A 19404-nucleotide genomic window follows, 5' to 3' on the forward strand; every position below is an offset into this window, starting at 1 on the left:
GGTGATTTGAACTTTTAGGGGTTTTTATTTTTTTTTACTTTTTTAAACTTTTTTTTAACTTTTTTTTATTTTACTAGTCCCCCTAGGGGGCTATAGCTATCAGCAATCTGATCACTCTGCCATATCTCCAGGTTACAGCTACATAGCTGAGAACTGCAGATATGGTGCTTTACTTTCAATGCCGGCTGTATTCCGGCATTGAGAAGAAGTGACTCATGTTAGCTACAGGCGTCATCACATGACCCTGTGCTACCATGGCAACCACCAAAGTCACGTGACTTCCGATGGGGGCGGGGTAAGTCACTGTAATGGCGGCACGCATATACATCTCGCTGCCAGATTTGGGCAGCGAGATGTAAGAGGTTAATAATCATGGGTGGAAGCGATTCCACTCGCGATTAGCAGGCACACATGTCAGCTGTTGAAAACAGCTGATATATGCGCAGATCGCCGTGACCTGCCCACGGCAGGGGGCGGGGATTAACCTCACATGATCCATGACGTACCCAGTACGTCATGGGTCGTTAAGGGGTTAAGAAAGGGGACTACAGCATTTCAGAAGGGTTTGTACAGGTTGTGGACAACCACTTTAATAAACAATTAGGGCTAGTCTCACTATTAATTTAACAACAGTTCGAGGGTTTTTCAGGTTAGGTTAGTAGTTGAAACACAATTCACTGAAAAAAAGAACAACAATTAATAAAAACATCACAGAAGAGAAAAACAATAACAAAAATACTTACATCATGTTCAGACACAAATGCATAATAGAATGCATCAGGCCACCACATGATATAGGTGGGGGCAGCACAAGGGCAAAATACTAATGAAACAACCACTTACGGTCACGATGTGACTGTTAGATAATGAAGGATAGGGTTCCCTTGGCTGTCTGTCATGCTAGGGGTTCCATGCTATCCCTAACCCCAGGGTTAGTCCTAATGGTAGAGACACCTAAGTCCCGTTCCTAGCTTTGCTCCTGATACATCCCCTCACCCAGGGAAGGACGGGGCAGGAGTATGAGGTTAATCACAGATAAAGACAGGCAAGGGAAAACCAAAGCGCTCACACACTGCACACATACACAGGATTAGAGAATAAGATATTCAGAAGGAAAACAAGAACAGGAAGGTAGCTACAAAAGACAACAGGGGTAAACTCCACAACTGCACAAAGCAATAAGCACTACTTCAACCTGATAGTCTGGAACATCACACATCACCAGACGAACTAGGATAAACTCTAGCTGACATAGATGGAAGGATTCAGCCAGCATAAATAGGAGGAGAGCAGATGTGATTGGCGTCCCCACAACATGTGATCAAAGGAGACTAACAAGCAGACTAGCAGAGATTAACTGTTCCTAGCCTGCCTATGAGTCAGCGCTCAAGTCTGCCTGCGTTGATGCCACACACCATAGAATTTCTCAGGCTGAGTCTTAAGCCTGCTTTACACGCTGCAATGTATTTTACAATGTGTCGGCGGGGTTACGTCATAAGTGACGCACATCCGGCATTGTAAGGTACATTGTAGTGTGTAACAGCTACGTGCGATTGCGATTGAATGGTAAAACGTTCATCGCATACACATCGTACCTTTCTCTAGAATTGCACGTCAGATTGTTCATCGTACCCGGGGTAGCACACATCGCAGTGTGTGACACCCCGGGAACGATGAACAAATCTTACCAGCGTCCTGCGGCTCCCGGCCCACAATGCGGAAGGAAGGAGGTGGACGGGATGTTTATGTCCCGCTCAGCTCCGCATCTCCGCTTCTATTGGCCGGCCGTCGATGTGACGCCGAACGTCCCCCCCCCTCCAGGAAGTGGACGTTCGCCGCCCACATCAAGGTTGTATGGAAGGTAAGTATGTGTGACGGGGGTTAATCGTTTGTGCGACAAATTGAACATGCCACACATACGATGGGGGCGTTGCAAATCGCATACGATATCGTATGCGAAATTGCAACGTGTAAAGCAGGCTTTAGAATCTGTAATCTGAAAAGAACCTGGTGCCGCCATGGCAGTTGGCAAAGTTTGTGAAAATCTCCATGTGAGACTTACTAACCCACCAAACATCCGTGGGGTGGCTGCCCAGTATTCAAGATACACACATACTTTCATAAGGTACCATTCACACCATTCCATATAACAGCCTATTACCTTCGCCTCTACTATTATATCAGGTGAGATGCCCATTTTTTTCTGTTAGATTAGTGGTAAGAATTAGGGGAATTTTAAGATTAGGTTAATATTAGGTTGCAAGGGTGACTATACTTTCAAGTAACTTTTCAGAGTAAGCTGTCAAGCATGTACATGAGTAATTACAGTATCTCTGGTTAATGTCTTGTATCTTGCATTTTCACCAGTTTTTCCCATTAAAGGCTGTATCCAATAATTTGTAGTTGACGCTGAGCTGGTGAGAGGAGACTTGCTGCTATGATGGCTACTATGCACGGCACAGCACACAGAGAGAGACTCCTGCTCTACATTCATTAGTTAGCACATAAATAGAAGTAGCAGTGTGGAGGAAATTATACAGTAGTACAGTAGAGCAGTGTCAGTGTGAATACACTTCTGGAATGAGGTTAAAGACTTGTTAAATAGCTCAGCACACTGTTTCTGTGTCTTCTGCCACCTGTTTTCTCACTCTGCTCCTCACTTCCCTTGTCTTCTTTCTCTCCATAATGTATAATAGGAGGTGAAGTCTGATGCACTACTGTGTTAGCAGACCATCTTGCCTTGAATTCTTGCCCCTTGGACAAGATGGCGTTGAGCTGTTTCTCCCCCTCAGAATGTATGGTGAGTTGAATAGGCAGGGAGGAGAGGCAGAAATGGCTCAAAAGTATCTAAAGAAACAGATTTCTCTTATAAGATATATTACAAACGTTCATATATTGATCTGCACTATGGAATTATGTAAAGTGTACTGAAAGTACAGTTCCCATTTAATAGTCTTAAGCGGGCTTTACACGCTACAATAAATCTTACGATGTGACGGCGGGGTCACGTCGTAAATGACGCACATCCGGCATCGTAAGTAATATTGTAGTGTGTAAAACCTACGTGCGATTGAGCGAAAAACCGTTCATCGCATGCACGTTGTTCAATTACTAAAAATTGTACGTCGGGTTGTTCAATGTTCCTGAGGCAGCACACATCGCAGTATGTGACACCCCGGGAACGATGAACTGCAGCTTACCTGCGTCCCGCGGCTCCCACCGGCAATGCGGAAGGAAGGTGGGCGGGATGTTTACGTCCCACTCATCTCCGCCCCTCTGCTTCTATTAGCTGGCTGCCGCGTGACATCGATGTGACGCCGAACGTCCCTCCCACTCCACGAAGTGGATGTTCGCCGCCCACAGCGAGGTCGTATGGAAGGGTAAGTACTTGTGATGGGAAAAAATTGTTTGTGCGACACGGTCAACAAATTGAACGTGCCACACATACGATGGGGGCGGGTACGATCGCATACGATATCGTATGCTTAATCGTAAGGTGTAAAGCAGGCTTAAGGGTTAGATTAGTAGTAGGTAGCAATTAGGTCTGATTCCAAAGTTAGGTGAGTAGCAGGTAACCATTAGGGTTAGGCTCTGGATTAGGAATGAAGTAGATCATTAGGGGTAGTATCAGGGTTAGGGTAATAGTATATAACAATTAGGGGTTGCTCACGCCACCATATACTGTAAATCAGACAAGTGCTATCTGTTTTCTTTATCGGATAGCAATCGGTGCAATGTTATTGAATAGGGCAATGCTGATGACCGATTTTTTTCACTGACAGAATCTGTTGGATGAGACTGGCCCATTCAAGTCTATGGGTGCGTGGAAATTATCGGTCTGCACTAACATTACAGTGCAGTCCAATTTAGTCGCAATAACACAATGTAGAAGATGGAGAAATTTTGTTCTCAATCTTCACAGTGTGCCCCAATTCTCTCACAAAAGAGAATCGGATCATACTATGCAAACATTCAGATCTAACTATGATCAGAGTTTGATCAGAGTGTCATTACATTGGCATAATCGATTCAATTCTCTCGGATGTGAGAATCTATGGTTGTGTGACCCTAGCCTAAGGGATTGTCTCAGGGTTAGGTTAATAGTCAGTAAAAATTAGGGGTAGTCTGTGGGTTAGATAAATTGTAAATGATAATTAGGGGTGGTCTCAGAGTTAAGTTAGTAGTGAGTAACAATAAGTATTCTAAGAGTTAGCTTAGTAGTAGGTATCAATTAAGGTTAGTCTCAGGGCTAGTTTAGTAGTATATAACAAATAGTCTCAGTGTTAAGTTAGTGGAAGGAAAACATTTTTTAAGGTTATCATTAGTGGAAGGTAACATTATTGGTAGTCTCAGACTTCAGTTAACAGTATATAACAATTAGGGTATTCTCAGGGTTTGGTTAGTAGTAGGTAACAATTAGGGGTCTTCTCAGATATAGGTTAGCAATAATAGGAGTTCATGGTTTTGCACAGATTTGTCAAAAATGTTTCCAAGTGAAATTATCATTAGAGTTTTGAAATAGGGGTAGCCTTATGGTTAGGTGAATAGTAGGTGATAATTACAGGCACTCTAAGGGTTAGGTTAGGTTAATAGAAGATAACAATTAGGGTAGTCTCACGGTTACATTAGTAGTGTATAACAATTAGGGTAGTCTCAGGGTTAGGTTAGTAGTATATTACAAGTAGGATAGTTTTAGGGTTATGTTAGTAGTAATAATTAAGGTAGTCTCAGTGTAAGGTTAGTAGTAAGTAACAATTAGGGCTAGTCTCAGGGTTAGGTTAGTAGTATACTACAAGTAGGATTGTCTCAGGGTTACCTTAGTAGGAGGTAAAAACTAGGGTAGTCTCAGGGTTAGGTCAGTGATATATACCAATTAGGGGTAGTCTCAGTGTTAGTTCAGCAGTATATAACAATTAGGGTAGTCTCAGGGAAGATCAGTAGTATATAACAGTTAGGGTAGTCTCATGGTTAGGTCAGTAGTATATTACAAGGATAGTCTCAGGGTTACGTTTAGGGGTAGGTAACAATTGGGGTAGTCTTGGGGTTAGGTCAGTAGTATATAACAATTAGTGTTAGTCTCAGGGTTAGTTCAGTAGTATAAAACAATTAGGGTAATCTCAGGGTTACGTTAGTGGTAGGTAACAAATAGGGTTAGTCTCGTTGTTAGGTCAGTAGTATATAACAATTAGGAGTAGCCTCAGGGTTTGTTTAGTAGTATATAGCAAGTAGGGAAGTCTCAGGGTACATTAGTAGTAGGTAACAATTAGGGTAATCTCAGGGTTAGGTCAGTGGTATACGAGGGGCGATCCAAAAGTAATGCTAATCAATAATAAACACAATGAATATATTAAAAAAAATATATATATTTTCCTACATAGTCTCCTAACAAGTCTATACATTTAGTCCATCTCTTTTCTAAACTTAGAATTCCCTTTGAAAAAAATTCTTGATCTTGCCCCTCAAAAAAAACCCCAACAGCGGTTATCACGTCGCTATTGTCGTCAAATTTCTTGCACCGGAGGTGTTTCTTGAGGCGAGGAAAGAGAAAGAAGTCACTGGGGGCTAGAGCTGGCGAATAGGGGGGGTGTTACACCAGTTCAAAGCCCATTTCTTGAATGGTTGCCATGGCAACTGCAGCTTTGTGAGCCGGCGCATTATCTTGGTGAAACAACACTCCAGCCCGCAGTTTGCCACGCCTTTTCTCCTTGATAGCCTCCCGCAATCTTCTTAATTGTTCTGTGTAGTAGTAGCCCGTAATAGTGGCTCCCTTCTCCAAATAGTCCACCATAATAATTCCTTCAGCGTTCCAAAAAACGGACGCCATAACCTTCCCTGCTGAGCTTGACACTTTGAATTTCTTCGTCGTCGGTTCGTCGGCTCGTTTCCATGTCATCGATTGTTGTTTAGTTTCGGGATCAAAGTGGTGGATCCAGGTCTCGTCCATGGTCAAAAATGTGACAAAAAAATTCTCCTTGTCTGCTTAGAACTTTTCGAGATTTGCTATTGAAATGTCAACTCGTTTCTTGTTTTGCTCATCGATTAACATTTTTGGCACCCAACGCGCGGAGACCTTTCTCATATGCAATTCTTTTGCACGGATTCTTTGAATACTGCCATATGAGATCCCTGTGACCTCAGCTACATGCCTGATAGTCACTCTTAGATCTGCCAGTACAACTTCTTCAACTTTTTTCACGTTTTCTTCATTGAAGGACGTGGATGGGCATCCTTCACGATGTTCATCTTCCGTCGATGTTCTTCCCAGCTTAAATTCCTTGGCCCAGCGTGCAACTGTGGAATATGGAGGAGAAGAGTCCCCCAATGTTTCCACCAAGTTGCTGTGTATGTCTTTGGTAGTCATTTTTTTCAAGCAGAGGTATTTGATGACAGCTCTGAGCTCGTTTTTTTCCATTTTGATGTTCACTCCTCGGCAGTTCATATTCAAATGAATGTAGCTCCCGGGAATCGTGGCCTATTTAAGTGATTTTTTTTTCCTGGACTAGTGGGTAGGTACCTAAGAGAGAAGAAAACATTATATTTTAATTTCTGTGTGCAATAGAAATAACCGATTATCATTATTTTTGGATCGCCTCTCGTATAACAAGTAGGGCAATCTCAGGGTTATGTTAGTAGAAGATAACAATTAGGTTAATCTCAGGGTTAGGTCAGTAGTATATTACAAGCAGGACAGTCTTAAGGGTGCTTTACACGCTGCGACATCGCTAGCGATCTCGTTAGTGATGTGACATGCGATCTGCCAAGATCGCACATAGGTTGGTTTTTATAGCGCCGGTCACATGTGCGATTTTGGCAGATCGCATCTGCGATCTGGCGTGTCACATCGCTAACGAGATCGCTAGCGATGTTGCAGCGTGTAAAGCACCCTTTAGGGTTACATTAGTAATAGGTAACAATTAGGGTAGTCTCAGGGTTAGGTCAGTAATATATACAAATTAGGGGTAGTCTCAGGGTTAGTTCAGCAGTATATAACAATAAGGGTAGTCTCAGGGTTACGTTAGTGGCAGGTAACACTTTGGGGTAGTCTCAGGGTTAGGTCTGTAGTACGGTATATAACAAGTAGGATAGTGTCAGGGTTACATTATTGGTAGGTAACAATCAGTGGTAGTCTCGGGATTACCGTAGGTCAGTAGTATATAACAATTAGGGTAGTCTCAGGATTATGTTAGTGGTAGGTAACAATTAGGGTAGTCTCAGGGTTAGGTCAGTAATATATACAAACTAGGGGTAGTCTCGAGGTTAGTCCAGCGGTATATAACAATAAGGGTAGTCTCAGGGTTACTTTAGTGGCAGGTAACACTTTGAGGTAGTCTCAGGGTTAGGTCTGTAGTACGGTATATAACAAGTAGGATAGTGTCAGGGTTACATTATTGGTAGGTAACAATCAGGGGTAGTCTCGGGATTACCGTAGGTCAGTAGTATATAACAATTAGGGTAGTCTCAGGATTATGTTAGTGGTAGGTAACAATTAGGGAAGTCTCAGGGTTAGGTCAGTAATATATACAAACTAGGGGTAGTCTCGAGGTTAGTCCAGCGGTATATAACAATAAGGGTAGTCTCAGGGTTACGTTAGTGGCAGGTAACACTTTGGGGTAGTCTCGGGGTTAGGTCTGTAGTACGGTATATAACAAGTAGGATAGTGTCAGGGTTACATTATTGGTAGGTAACAATCAGGGGTAGTGTCGGGATTACCGTAGGTCAGTAGTATATAATAATTAGGGTAGTCCCAGGGTTATGTTAGTGGTAGGTAACAATTAGGGTAGTCTCAGGGTTAGGTCAGTAATATCTACAAACTAGGGGTAGTCTCGAGGTTAGTCCAGCAGTATATAACAATAAGGGTAGTCTCAGGGTTACATTAGTGGCAGGTAACAATTTGGGGTAGTCTCAGGGTGAGGTCTGTAGTATATAATAATTAGGGTAGTCTCACGGTTATGTCAGTAGTACGGTATATAACAAGTAGGATAGTGTCAGGGTTACATTAGTGGTAGGTAACAATCAGGGGTTGTCTCGGGATTACCGTAGGTCAGTAGTATATAACAATTAGGGTAGTCTCAGGGTTATGTTAGTGGTAGGTAACAATTAGGGGTAGTCTTAAGCCTGCTTTACATGGTACGATCGATTGTGCGATTTCACAATCGATCGTACCCGCCCCCGTCCTTTCTGCGTCACGGGCAAATCGCTGCCCGTGTCGCACAAAGTCAGTAACCCCCGTCACACATACTTACCTCTCGTGCGACCTCGCTGTGGGCGGCGAACGTCCACTTCCTGAAGTGGGAGGGACGTTCGGCGTCACAGCGACGTCACACGGCCGCCGGCCAATAGAAGCGGAGGGGCGGAGATGAGCAGGATGTAAACATCCCGCCCACCTCCTTCCTTCCACATAGAGCCGGCGGCGGCCGCGGGAGGCAGGTGAGCTGGTCATCGTTCCCGTGGTGTCACACGGAGCGGCGTGTGCTACCACGGAAACGATGATCAACCAAATTAAACGATATTATGGAACCTAACGAGCAGTACCCGACTCACGATTTGTGAGCGATACTGCGTCGCTAGGAGGTGTCACACAGGCCGGCATCGCCAGCGATGCCGGATGTGCGTCACAAAAACCGTGACCCCGACGATCTATCGCACGATAGATTGTCTGGTGTAAAGCAGCCTTTAGGGTTTGACTAGTAATAATAGGAGGCAGTTCTAGACTTCACACAGATTTTAGTACTAAAAATGTTTCAGGCTGAAAGTAGGGTTTGGAAATCTGAAATGATGTACATGTAGCCACGTTTAGGGATAAAATTAATAATATTCTTTTGCAGAGATGTGCACATTTTACTTGGGAGCAGTAGACGTGTGTGGCCATAATTTATTCTCTGTAATCTCTAACTTGTTTATGTAGCAGAGAGGAAAGAGTTTATAATGGCACAGAGCACTGCCATTCAGAGAATGCTGCATTAAAGGGCCAGCCAGAGTGTAGTAATGTAGTTCTACAGGCATACTGAGACCAATATACTAACAATAGCCATGTCGTGGTCCATTCGTCTGTAAATGTTAATAACAATGTAACTATATTATTATATGCTAATTTATTGGTTAACATTAACCCCTTCACCCCCTGGCGATTTTCCATTTTTGTTTTATTATCTGCTCCCCTTCTGCCGAGAGCCATAACTTTTTTATATTTCCGTCAATCTTGCCATATATGTACATGTTTGTTTGTTTTTACAGGACAAGCTGTACTTTTAAATGAAACCATGATTTTTACCATATAGTGTACTGGAAAATAGCAAAAAAAATTTAAGAGCAGAAAAACCTGCAAAAGAAGTGTGATCACACAATAGTTTTTGGAATATTTTATTCACCATGTTCACTATATGATGAAACTGATGTCTCAGTGCGAGTTTGTAGATATTAAACATGTATAGGTTTACTTTTATCTATGGGGTTAAAAACAATTCACAAGTTTGTAAAAAAAGGCGCATTTTTAGCGCCATTTTCTGAATCCCATAGTGTTCTCATTTTTCTGCATCTATGGCTCAGTGATGGTTTAGTTTTTGCGTCTTGAGCTGACGTTTTTAATTATACCATTTTTGCGCAGATGCTACGTTTTGATCGCCTGTTATTGCATTTTGCGCTAAATTTGCGGCGACCAAAAAAACGTAATTTTGGCATTTGGAATTTTTTTTGTCGCTACGCCGTTTACCGATCAGATTAATTCATTTTATATTTTGATAGTTCGGACGTTTCTGAACGCGGCAATACCAAATATGTGTATATTTTTTTTTAACCCTTTAATTTTCAATGGGCCAAAAGGGGGGGTGATTTGAACTTTTATTTTTTTTACATTTTTTAAAACTTCTATAACTTTTTTTTATTTTACTAGGTCCCATAGGGGACTATAACGATCAGCAGTCTGATTGCTCTTCCATTTCTCGAGATCACAGCCACACAGCTGAGATCTGGAGAAAAGTGGCTTTACTCTCACACACAGCAGTCTGCCGGCAGTGAGAAAAAGTGACTCATGATAGCTACAGGAGTCATCACATGACCCTGTGCTACCATGGCATCCATTGGAAGACACGTGATCACGTCACGTGACTTCCGATGAGGGTGACTAAGTTATGATAATGGCGGCGCGCTCTTACATTTCAATGTCAGATTTTGGCAGCGAGTTGTAAGGGGTTAATAGGCGCGGGTGGAGAGCAATTCCACTTGCGCTTGGTAGGCACACATCTCAGCTGTTACACGATCCATGACGTACCCAGTGTACATTTCAAAAAACTGACCTGCACATCCTACAAGTGTGTATAGGTGCCAGCTGAAAAAACCTAGCAAATACAAAACGGATACAGCCGCACACTAAATGCCATCAATGTATAAGGGAACTCTGGTACTGCATTACTGCTATATGAAAAAAATGAGATTTTTAGTTTATGAATTGGCCAATGCATGTAAGCCAGGAAACCAACGGCAAGGTAAATCTCAATATTCCGGGTCCCTAACTAAAATGCCACTATCTAGGTTAAAAACATCCTTGTCTGGGCAGCTAGACTAAAAATCTAACTTGAAATGCCACTATGTGGACTAACCTCCATGTCTGGGCAGCTAGGACTCCTGGTACTAGTCCAGATAGTGGCATTTCAAGTTAGATTTTTAGTCTAGCTGCCCAGACAAGGATGTTTTTAACCTATATAGTGGCATTTTAGTTAGGGACCCGGAATATTGAGATTTACCTTGCCGTTGGTTTCCGGGCTTACATGCATTGGCCAATTCATAAACTAAAAATCTCGTTTTTTCATTTAGCAGTAATGCAGTACCAGAGTTACCTTATACATTGATGGCATTTAGTGTGCGGCTGTATCCATTTTGTACCCAGTGTACGTGATGTACGTCATGTGTCATGAAGAGGTCTCAGTACACATTAAATTATTAGTCACCGAACCCACTTTTATGGATGGGCTCGAGTAATACTCTAATGTGTAAAGGAGCCCCCAACAATGTTTAGCTGACCTCTAACAAACGTGTATATAGGGCTTAACAGCATGCAGGGCTGTGACATGACATAAATGCCAGTAGTCATCATAGTAAATGGTAAATAAAGTAGTACAAGGCATGTGGATCTCAGTAATGTCTGCTCAAAATCCATAGAGGGCACAGATAAAAGTGGATCCCTACTTTTAAACCTCCCACTGAGGAGATATAGATATATATATAATCTCTATCTCAGATAGAACCTGATCTTTTCTGGCCTTGGTGGTTACATGATTTCAAGTGTCCTTGTAATGCCTATGATTTGCTTTAAATAACCAAAGCTACCCCACCCTGCTCCTGAAAGGAAGTCTAAAATACAATGTGGCCTCAGATTACCCACAAAGGAAAACCTATTGTAGGACATGAAGTATTGCATTAATATGTCCGGGGGCCTCTCTGCTACAATATTACATTACCGTTAATTATAAATGTACTTGAAATGTGAATAAAATAAAGAATTATATATTTTTTATATGTTCTTCTAGAAATTGAAAAGCAAACGTCCGGCTACCTCAACCTCAAGAGGGGACAAGAAGATGGAGGTTAGTCACTTGTATCACCTTTATGACAAAAGGATTTTCAAGGTCCTCAAGTTGCAGCGCTATGCAGAAGTCAGATTATAATATCTGGGGAGATCTGACAAATGTACTTACCTATTTCATGTAATAACTGAACTGGAGATTGTATCAGTTAAAGGGAACCAAACATCAGGATTTTGGAATATAAGGTGCAGCCAGTGCAGTACAGGCACTATCAGGCACAGGCTGTACATACCATTAGTGGGCAGCTCGGGTGTTTAGGCTGTGAAATCCAAGTTTATAAAGTTTGAAAATTCATCCACTTTTTGATTTACGTGTGCACCTCTCCAGATAATATCCGGGCGGGTTATGCACATGATTCCCGCCCCCCCCCCCTTCCGCCGCCTGTTCCTCCCTCTCTCCGGCTGTATGCAAATTTATCTCTTCAGTTACACGGTATCGGAATTGGCGCCTGCGCATAGCGCTTATCTCCGGCGCCATGTTTTTTAAGCCCACATTACAGTTTGGTGTCTGAGAGGGCGGCCCATGCGCCCTCGCTTCTTCAGATCTCGTTGTGACCGCGGGAGTACGCGGTCACAGCAGGACTGGAGAACAGCTGATCTTACCGATTAGCTGCAGCAGACGTCTGCTACGATATCGTCTGCTGTAGCTAATCGGTAAGATCAGCTGTTCTCCAGTCCTATTGTGACCCCGCGCGTTCCCGCACTCAAAACGAGATCTGAAGAAGCGAGGGCGCATGCGCCGCCCTCTCAGGCACAAGACTAGGTAATGTGGGCTTCAGAAACATGGCGCCGGAGATAAGCGCTATGCTCAGGCGCCAACTCTGACGCTGTGTTTCTGAATAGAGAAATTTACATGCAGCCAAAGAGAGGGAGGAACAGGCGGCGGGGGGGTTTATCATGTGCATGACCCGCCCGATTATTATCTGGAGAAGTGCACACGTCAATCAAAAAGTGGATGAACTTTCAAACTTCATAAACTTGGATTTCACAGCCTAAACATCCGAGCTGCCCACTAATGGTATGTACAGCCTGTGCCTGATAGTGCCTGTACTGCACTGGCTTTACCTTATATTCCAAAATCCTGATGTTTGGTTCCCTTTAAGAAAAAGTGTCAGACTATGTCTCAGCAGCCAAAACGCAACTCAAAGTCAACAGAAAACAGAAAAGACTCTCTCGTCTGGTAGTGAATAGTGCCAAGCCTCATGGCTGTAGGTAGAGGGGAAGGTATGTAAGATGGTAGCTCTGGTGCCTGTAGTACTATGAGACTTATTAGGGTGGGTCTGCCTATCCATATACCTCCACCCATGGGTGTGTCTCATATGTTTTAATGCTCCCTATTTGTTTGACACATGGTCAGTGTGTGGAGGTTGTTATACCTCTAGAACAGGGGTCTCAAACTCGGCTGGGTGTATGGGCCGCACAGAGGAAAAAAAATAATTTGGGGGGCCGCATTCTTTGCAGGACAAAGTGATATTTTTACTGGTGCCATATATATATATATATATATATATATATATATATATATATATATATATATATATATATATATATATATATATATTTATTTTTTTTTTTACACACCTTTGGATCAATGATTTTGAACATTTTTCACTTGTTTATTATAACAAATGTGCACATTCTTTGTTTAAATATATATATAAAAAAAATAATTTTGATTGTAAAAAAAAAAATGTCATGCCTTATTTTGAGTTTTGTTGTTTTTGTTTTTTTTTACCTTGTATCCCTTTATTGTAACTAATAGTGTTACAATTAGCACTATATAGAAATTTTGACCAACATCTTTTAGTAATGTTCCCCATCTTGTTGTAATGTGTCCATCCTTGTCCCCTTTTAGTATTGTGCCCCATCCTAGTCCCCATCCTACAGTAATGTACTGATCCTTGTCCCCATCCTATAGTAATGTTTCCCATCCTTGTCCCCATCTTGTAGTAATGTGTCTCATCCTTGTTCCCATCCTATAGTAATGTGCCCCATCCTTGTCCCCATCTTGTAGTAATGTTTCTCATCTTGTCCCCATCCTATAGTAATGTGCCCCATCCTTGTCCCCATCTTGTAGTAATGTTTCTCATCTTGTCCCCATCCTTTAGTAATGTGCCCCATCCTCGTCCCCATCTTGTAGTAATGTGTCTCATCCTTGTCCCCATCTTATCGTAATGTGCCCATCCTGTATTAATTGGTCCATCCTTGTCCCCATCTTATAGTAATGTTTTCCCACCCTTTTTCCCCTTGAAGCAATCTCCCTATCCTGTATTACTGTCCCCATCATATAGTTGTCCCATTCTGTAGTAATGTGCCCATCCTACAGTAATGTCCCCATCCTATAGTAATGTCCCTATAATATAGTAATGTCCCCAGCCTTATCCCTATCCTATAATAATGTTTCCCATCCTTGTCCCCTTGTAGTAATGTCCCTATCCTGTAGTACTGTCCCCATCATATACAGTCAGGGCCAGAAATATTTGGACAGTGACACAAGTTTTGTTATTTTAGCTGTTTACAAAAACATGTTCAGAAATACAATTATATATATAATATGGGCTGAAAGTGCACACTCCCAGCTGCAATATGAGAGTTTTCACATCCAAATCGGAGAAAGGGTTTAGGAATCATAGCTCTGTAATGCATAGCCTCCTCTTTTTCAAGGGACCAAAAGTAATTGGACAAGGGACTCTAAGGGCTGCAATTAACTCTGAAGGCGTCTCCCTCGTTAACCTGTAATCAATGAAGTAGTTAAAAGGTCTGGGGTTGATTACAGGTGTGTGGTTTTGCATTTGGAAGCTGTTGCTGTGACCAGACAACATGCGGTCTAAGGAACTCTCAATTGAGGTGAAGCAGAACATCCTGAGGCTGAAAAAAAGAAAAAATCCATCAGAGAGATAGCAGACATGCTTGGAGTAGCAAAATCAACAGTCGGGTACATTCTGAGAAAAAAGGAATTGACTGGTGAGCTTGGGAACTCAAAAAGGCCTGGGCGTCCACGGATGACAACAGTGGTGGATGATCGCCGCATACTTTCTTTGGTGAAGAAGAACCCGTTCACAACATCAACTGAAGTCCAGAACACTCTCAGTGAAGTAGGTGAATCTGTCTCTAAGTCAACAGTAAAGAGAAGACTCCATGAAAGTAAATACAAAGGGTTCACATCTAGATGCAAACCATTCATCAATTCCAAAAATAGACAGGCCAGAGTTAAATTTGCTGAAAAACACCTCATAAAGCCAGCTCAGTTCTGGAAAAGTATTCTATGGACAGATGAGACAAAGATCAACCTGTACCAGAATGATGGGAAGAAAAAAGTTTGGAGAAGAAAGGGAACGGCACATGATCCAAGGCACACCACATCCTCTGTAAAACATGGTGGAGGCAACGTGATGGCATGGGCATGCATGGCTTTCAATGGCACTGGGTCACTTGTGTTTATTGATGACATAACAGCAGACAAGAGTAGCCGGATGAATTCTGAAGTGTACAGGGATATACTTTCAGCCCAGATTCAGCCAAATGCCGCAAAGTTGATCGGACGGCGCTTCATAGTACAGATGGACAATGACCCCAAGCATACAGCCAAAGCTACCCAGGAGTTCATGAGTGCAAAAAAGTGGAACATTCTGCAATGACCAAGTCAATCACCAGATCTTAACCCAATTGAGCATGCATTTCAATTGCTCAAATCCAGACTTAAGACGGAAAGACCCACAAACAAGCAAGACCTGAAGGCTGCGGCTGTAAAGGCCTGGAAAAGCATTAAGAAGGAGGAAACCCAGCGTTTGGTGATGTCCATGGGTTCCAGACTTAAGGCAGTGATTGCCTCCAAAGGATTCGCAACAAAATATTGAAAATAAAAATATTTTGTTTGGGTTTGGTTTATTTGTCCAATTACTTTTGACCTCCTAAAATGTGGAGTGTTTGTAAAGAAATGTGTACAATTCCTACAATTTCTATCAGATATTTTTGTTCAAACCTTCAAATTAAACGTTACAATCTGCACTTGAATTCTGTTGTAGAGGTTTCATTTCAAATCCAATGTGGTGGCATGCAGAGCCCAACTCGCGAAAATTGTGTCACTGTCCAAATATTTCTGGACCTAACTGTAGTAATGTCCCCAGCCTTGTCGCCATTCTATAGTAATGTCCCCATCCAATAGTGTTGTGCCCATTATTATAATGTCCCCATCCTTTAGTAATGTCCCCAGCCTTGTCCCCACCCTATAGTAATTGGTGTATTTGGTGTGATTTTGAGGTCAGAAAGATGCACCTAAATGCATACATTTCCTTGTCCCACTAAAGTCTATGAGATTTTGACTTTGCTGTCCACACTGGGCATCTTTTGTTGGCTGCATCTTGGCTGCGTTTTTGAAGATGCACCCAAGATTCAGCATGTCAATTCTTTTTGCGTTTTTCCAGCATTATTGAGCCCTTCCAGTCAATAGATTTGACATAAAAAATGCATTGGGCAAAATGCAGTAAAAACGCATCAAAAACGCATTGCGATTTTTGGTGCGTTTTTTGGGACAAAACGCTACATCTTTGTGGTAAAAAAAATTTGCCGCATGTAAACATATCATAATGCTTTGGGATTTGACCCTGCAACCTTGTGTTGTGTGGTTGACTTCCTTCTTTGCTGAGCCACAACCTGGCTAGTCCCCATCCATCTATTTGCTTTTTATCTTTACTTGAGTTTCTCTTCCCATAGTGTGCAGTAATCACTTGTTTTCTATTTCTCATTATACCTGTTTAATCACATCCTGGGTGGGGTTATGTATGGTTATATGCATTTCCAAGTGAATTCTACGAATGAGTACCAACCCTGTCTCAAGGAATTTACCTGTTGACATAAAGCAGTTGATATTTGCACTGTGTTTTCTCTTTGGTCTAAAGGGTGCTTTACACGCTGCGACATCGCTAACTATCTCGTTAGTGATGTGGCCCGCCAGATCGCAGATGCGATCTGCCAAGATCGCACATAGGTTGTTTTTATAGCACCGGTCACATGTGCGATCTGGCGGGTCACATCGCTAACGAGATCGCTAGTGATGTCGCAGCATGTAAAGCACCCTTAACGTGCACCTATCTTCTGTTTATTGTTAGGTTTGTAGGAGGTTATCCTTCTTTGCACAGTTATTCCTCTTTCCACTTGTGCATGTATTTTGGGTTTCCTCACATTGGTTCCTAGTTTATCTCTGCACCAGGGCTGGACTGGGACTAAAATTCAGCCCTGGCATTTGGGAGTACACAGGCCCACTTGTCACGTGGTGAATGTGTAATATCTTTGTGCACTTGTAGGTTGTGTAACACGACCATATAACATACAGTCATAGCTGCGTCCAGTATTACAGCTCAGGCCTATTTATTGCTCTTAGTAGCAGGACCTGGTGAAGCTGCTATTTTCCCTACAGAGCTGGGTCTCGCAGATAATAAAGAGGATGCTGCTCTCCATATAATGCGGTCACATAGCTGATGGGCAGGGATACAAAATCACATCCCCCTGAACAGCGTCGGGCTGGCTACCGGAGGAATCTCTAGTAATGCCAGGCCTGGATTCAGATATCTGCATTGCACTCCGGAGCTCTCACCTGAGCTCCGCCGTGCAGCCTAGACTGAGCTGCGAGCGCCGAGTGATTGATTCCCCAGCGATTGCGGTTCAGTTCACGACAGCTGCAGACAGGCCGGGCTGATCTCCGGAGCTCTAACCTGAACTCCGGAAAGCATCGGAGATCACCCCAGCCTGACAGACCGCAATTAATCCATCTAACATTCATGACAGGTACTTCCCTTCTGTACAGTTTTTTATGTATGAGGGTTATCATTTGCAATTGTGTGACATGCCCCATAACACATGTGTATAACTATGTTTCCCCACAAGATTATGTGAGCTTGATTTTTATTTGTGTTCAGATGTACTCTCTGTACCGATTCATTTACTACATATTAATTTTTGTGAGATTTATACCTGCCAGATGGCATTGAGACACAGAGAGTTCAATAATTATGACACCAAGAGATGTGATATTCTGCGTTTGATTTATGTATGAACACCCATGTTATCACAATTATGATTATACTCAGACTATGCTTGATGTTTGTTTTTTATTTTATTTTTTTCATTCCAAATAATAATTTTTGGTTTTCTGATGTACAAGATGTTACAAGCATTGTATTGGTTCTGATATATTTTGATTAATGTTATGTATCTTTGTCAATTTTGTCAATGTTTAAATGAGGAAGGTCATTGATTGACCGAAACGTCGACATTAAACACTGCTCACTTGAATTACCCAATTAAAGGGATTTTTTGCTTTCAATTCAACTGAGTGCCAGATTATTTTTTTATGACTGTGTAGCGTCTGGCGCCACCTAGCACTGAGACCTGATAAGATAAATGCATGTTTTATGGTAATACTGCATAATGTGCATTTTATAGTAACATAAAGTATTTTATAGTGTGTTAGTAATGTGTGATAGAATATATTCTAGTGATGTATAAGGTAATGTGATTAGACATGCAGGCTTAGGCAGAGGGGTATCTAGGCTTTCCAGCACCTGGAGCAAGAATTCAGTTTGCCCCCCCCCCCTCTCACCAAGCAGTTTGGGTGGTCGTCATGTGACCAGTCACTCATGTGATTTGCATACTTACAGTCACGTGATGACGAGCGTGTCTTAATGATTTTGTCAATGTTCAATAAGAAGTAAAAATAATTGTCACATGCAAGTATGAAAATCACATATGAGTGGAGCAGCCATGTGGTGACTGCTGAACCAGAAAGCAGAGCTGAATCCTGACAGTGGGTATTTTACACACTGTTAGAACTAATGATACTACAACTTTACAATTAAAGGGCTTGTCCAGGTTTGAGATGAAAGTCTGAAGTGACTCTATTCATGACTTCAGGCTTCCTAATTATTGAAATGCATGCTCTGCACACTTTTAGGATTCTCCGGTGCCAGTGACGAGAGTGGACGATCATGTGAGCATAAGTATTAGATTTGTATACTTCTGGCTACATTCTGATTTGATGTGTCCAGCCTCAGTCAATTCATTTTCATTGAGCATGTCTGTTCAGCACGTGACCATATCTATGTAAATCGCATGCTTGCAGCTTTGTATCCTCCCACTCTCGACGCCGGCACCAGAGAATCCTGACAGCGGGCAGGGTGCGCACTGTGAGAATTCAGAAGTCTGCAGTCACAGAGTGACACATAGAGTGACTGCAGGCTCATCACAAACTTGGACAACCCCTTTAATGCTTCTAACAACATAAATAAAAGCATAGTAACCCTTAACTTGTCAGATGACACAAGACTTTATTAAAGAGATTGTCCACTACTTTAACATTGATGGCCTTTCCTTAAGATAGGTCACCAATGTCTGATTGGTCGGGGTCCGGCACCTGGCACACCCGCCAATCGCCTGTTCTAGGTACCGTGACGGTGGTGGCAGGTGGCCAAAAGTGCTCAGTTCTGGATCTGCTCTGTCTTCTGATAGTGGCAGCAGCCTCCTATTAAAATGAATGAGGCGGATGTGCAGTACCCGGCCGCGGACACCATCAGAGGACGGAGCAGATCCAGAAATAAGCATTTACAGCTGAGAACAGCTGATCAGTGGGGGTCCCGTTGTGCTCACATCAGAAGCAATGCGCAAGTGGGACCAAGGCCTAATGATAGGACAGAGTCAGTATCACAAATAAACATTTACATTCAGGTACCTTATAGATGATGTTATCTCAGTGTCGTTTCTTTCTACTCTTCATCTTGTCCTGACGGCATGATGACTTTTCACATTCACATCTCATCTCTGCAGATTTCTAT

The 19404-nt window shown here is 42.4% G+C and overlaps 1 long non-coding RNA gene across 1 annotated transcript in view; it reads left to right on the top strand.

Annotated features, from left to right (window-relative positions):
* Positions 1 to 19404, top strand: part of LOC142311232 (uncharacterized) — a 62313-nt gene that overhangs the window by 3456 nt on the left and 39453 nt on the right. The window contains exon 2 of the long non-coding RNA XR_012754249.1: positions 11523 to 11579. This is a non-coding gene — a long non-coding RNA (uncharacterized LOC142311232). The remainder of the gene's footprint in view (positions 1 to 11522; positions 11580 to 19404) is intronic.

The sequence above is a fragment of the Anomaloglossus baeobatrachus genome, chromosome 5 (assembly GCF_048569485.1).
Source record: "Anomaloglossus baeobatrachus isolate aAnoBae1 chromosome 5, aAnoBae1.hap1, whole genome shotgun sequence".
Lineage (NCBI taxonomy): Eukaryota > Metazoa > Chordata > Amphibia > Anura > Aromobatidae > Anomaloglossus > Anomaloglossus baeobatrachus.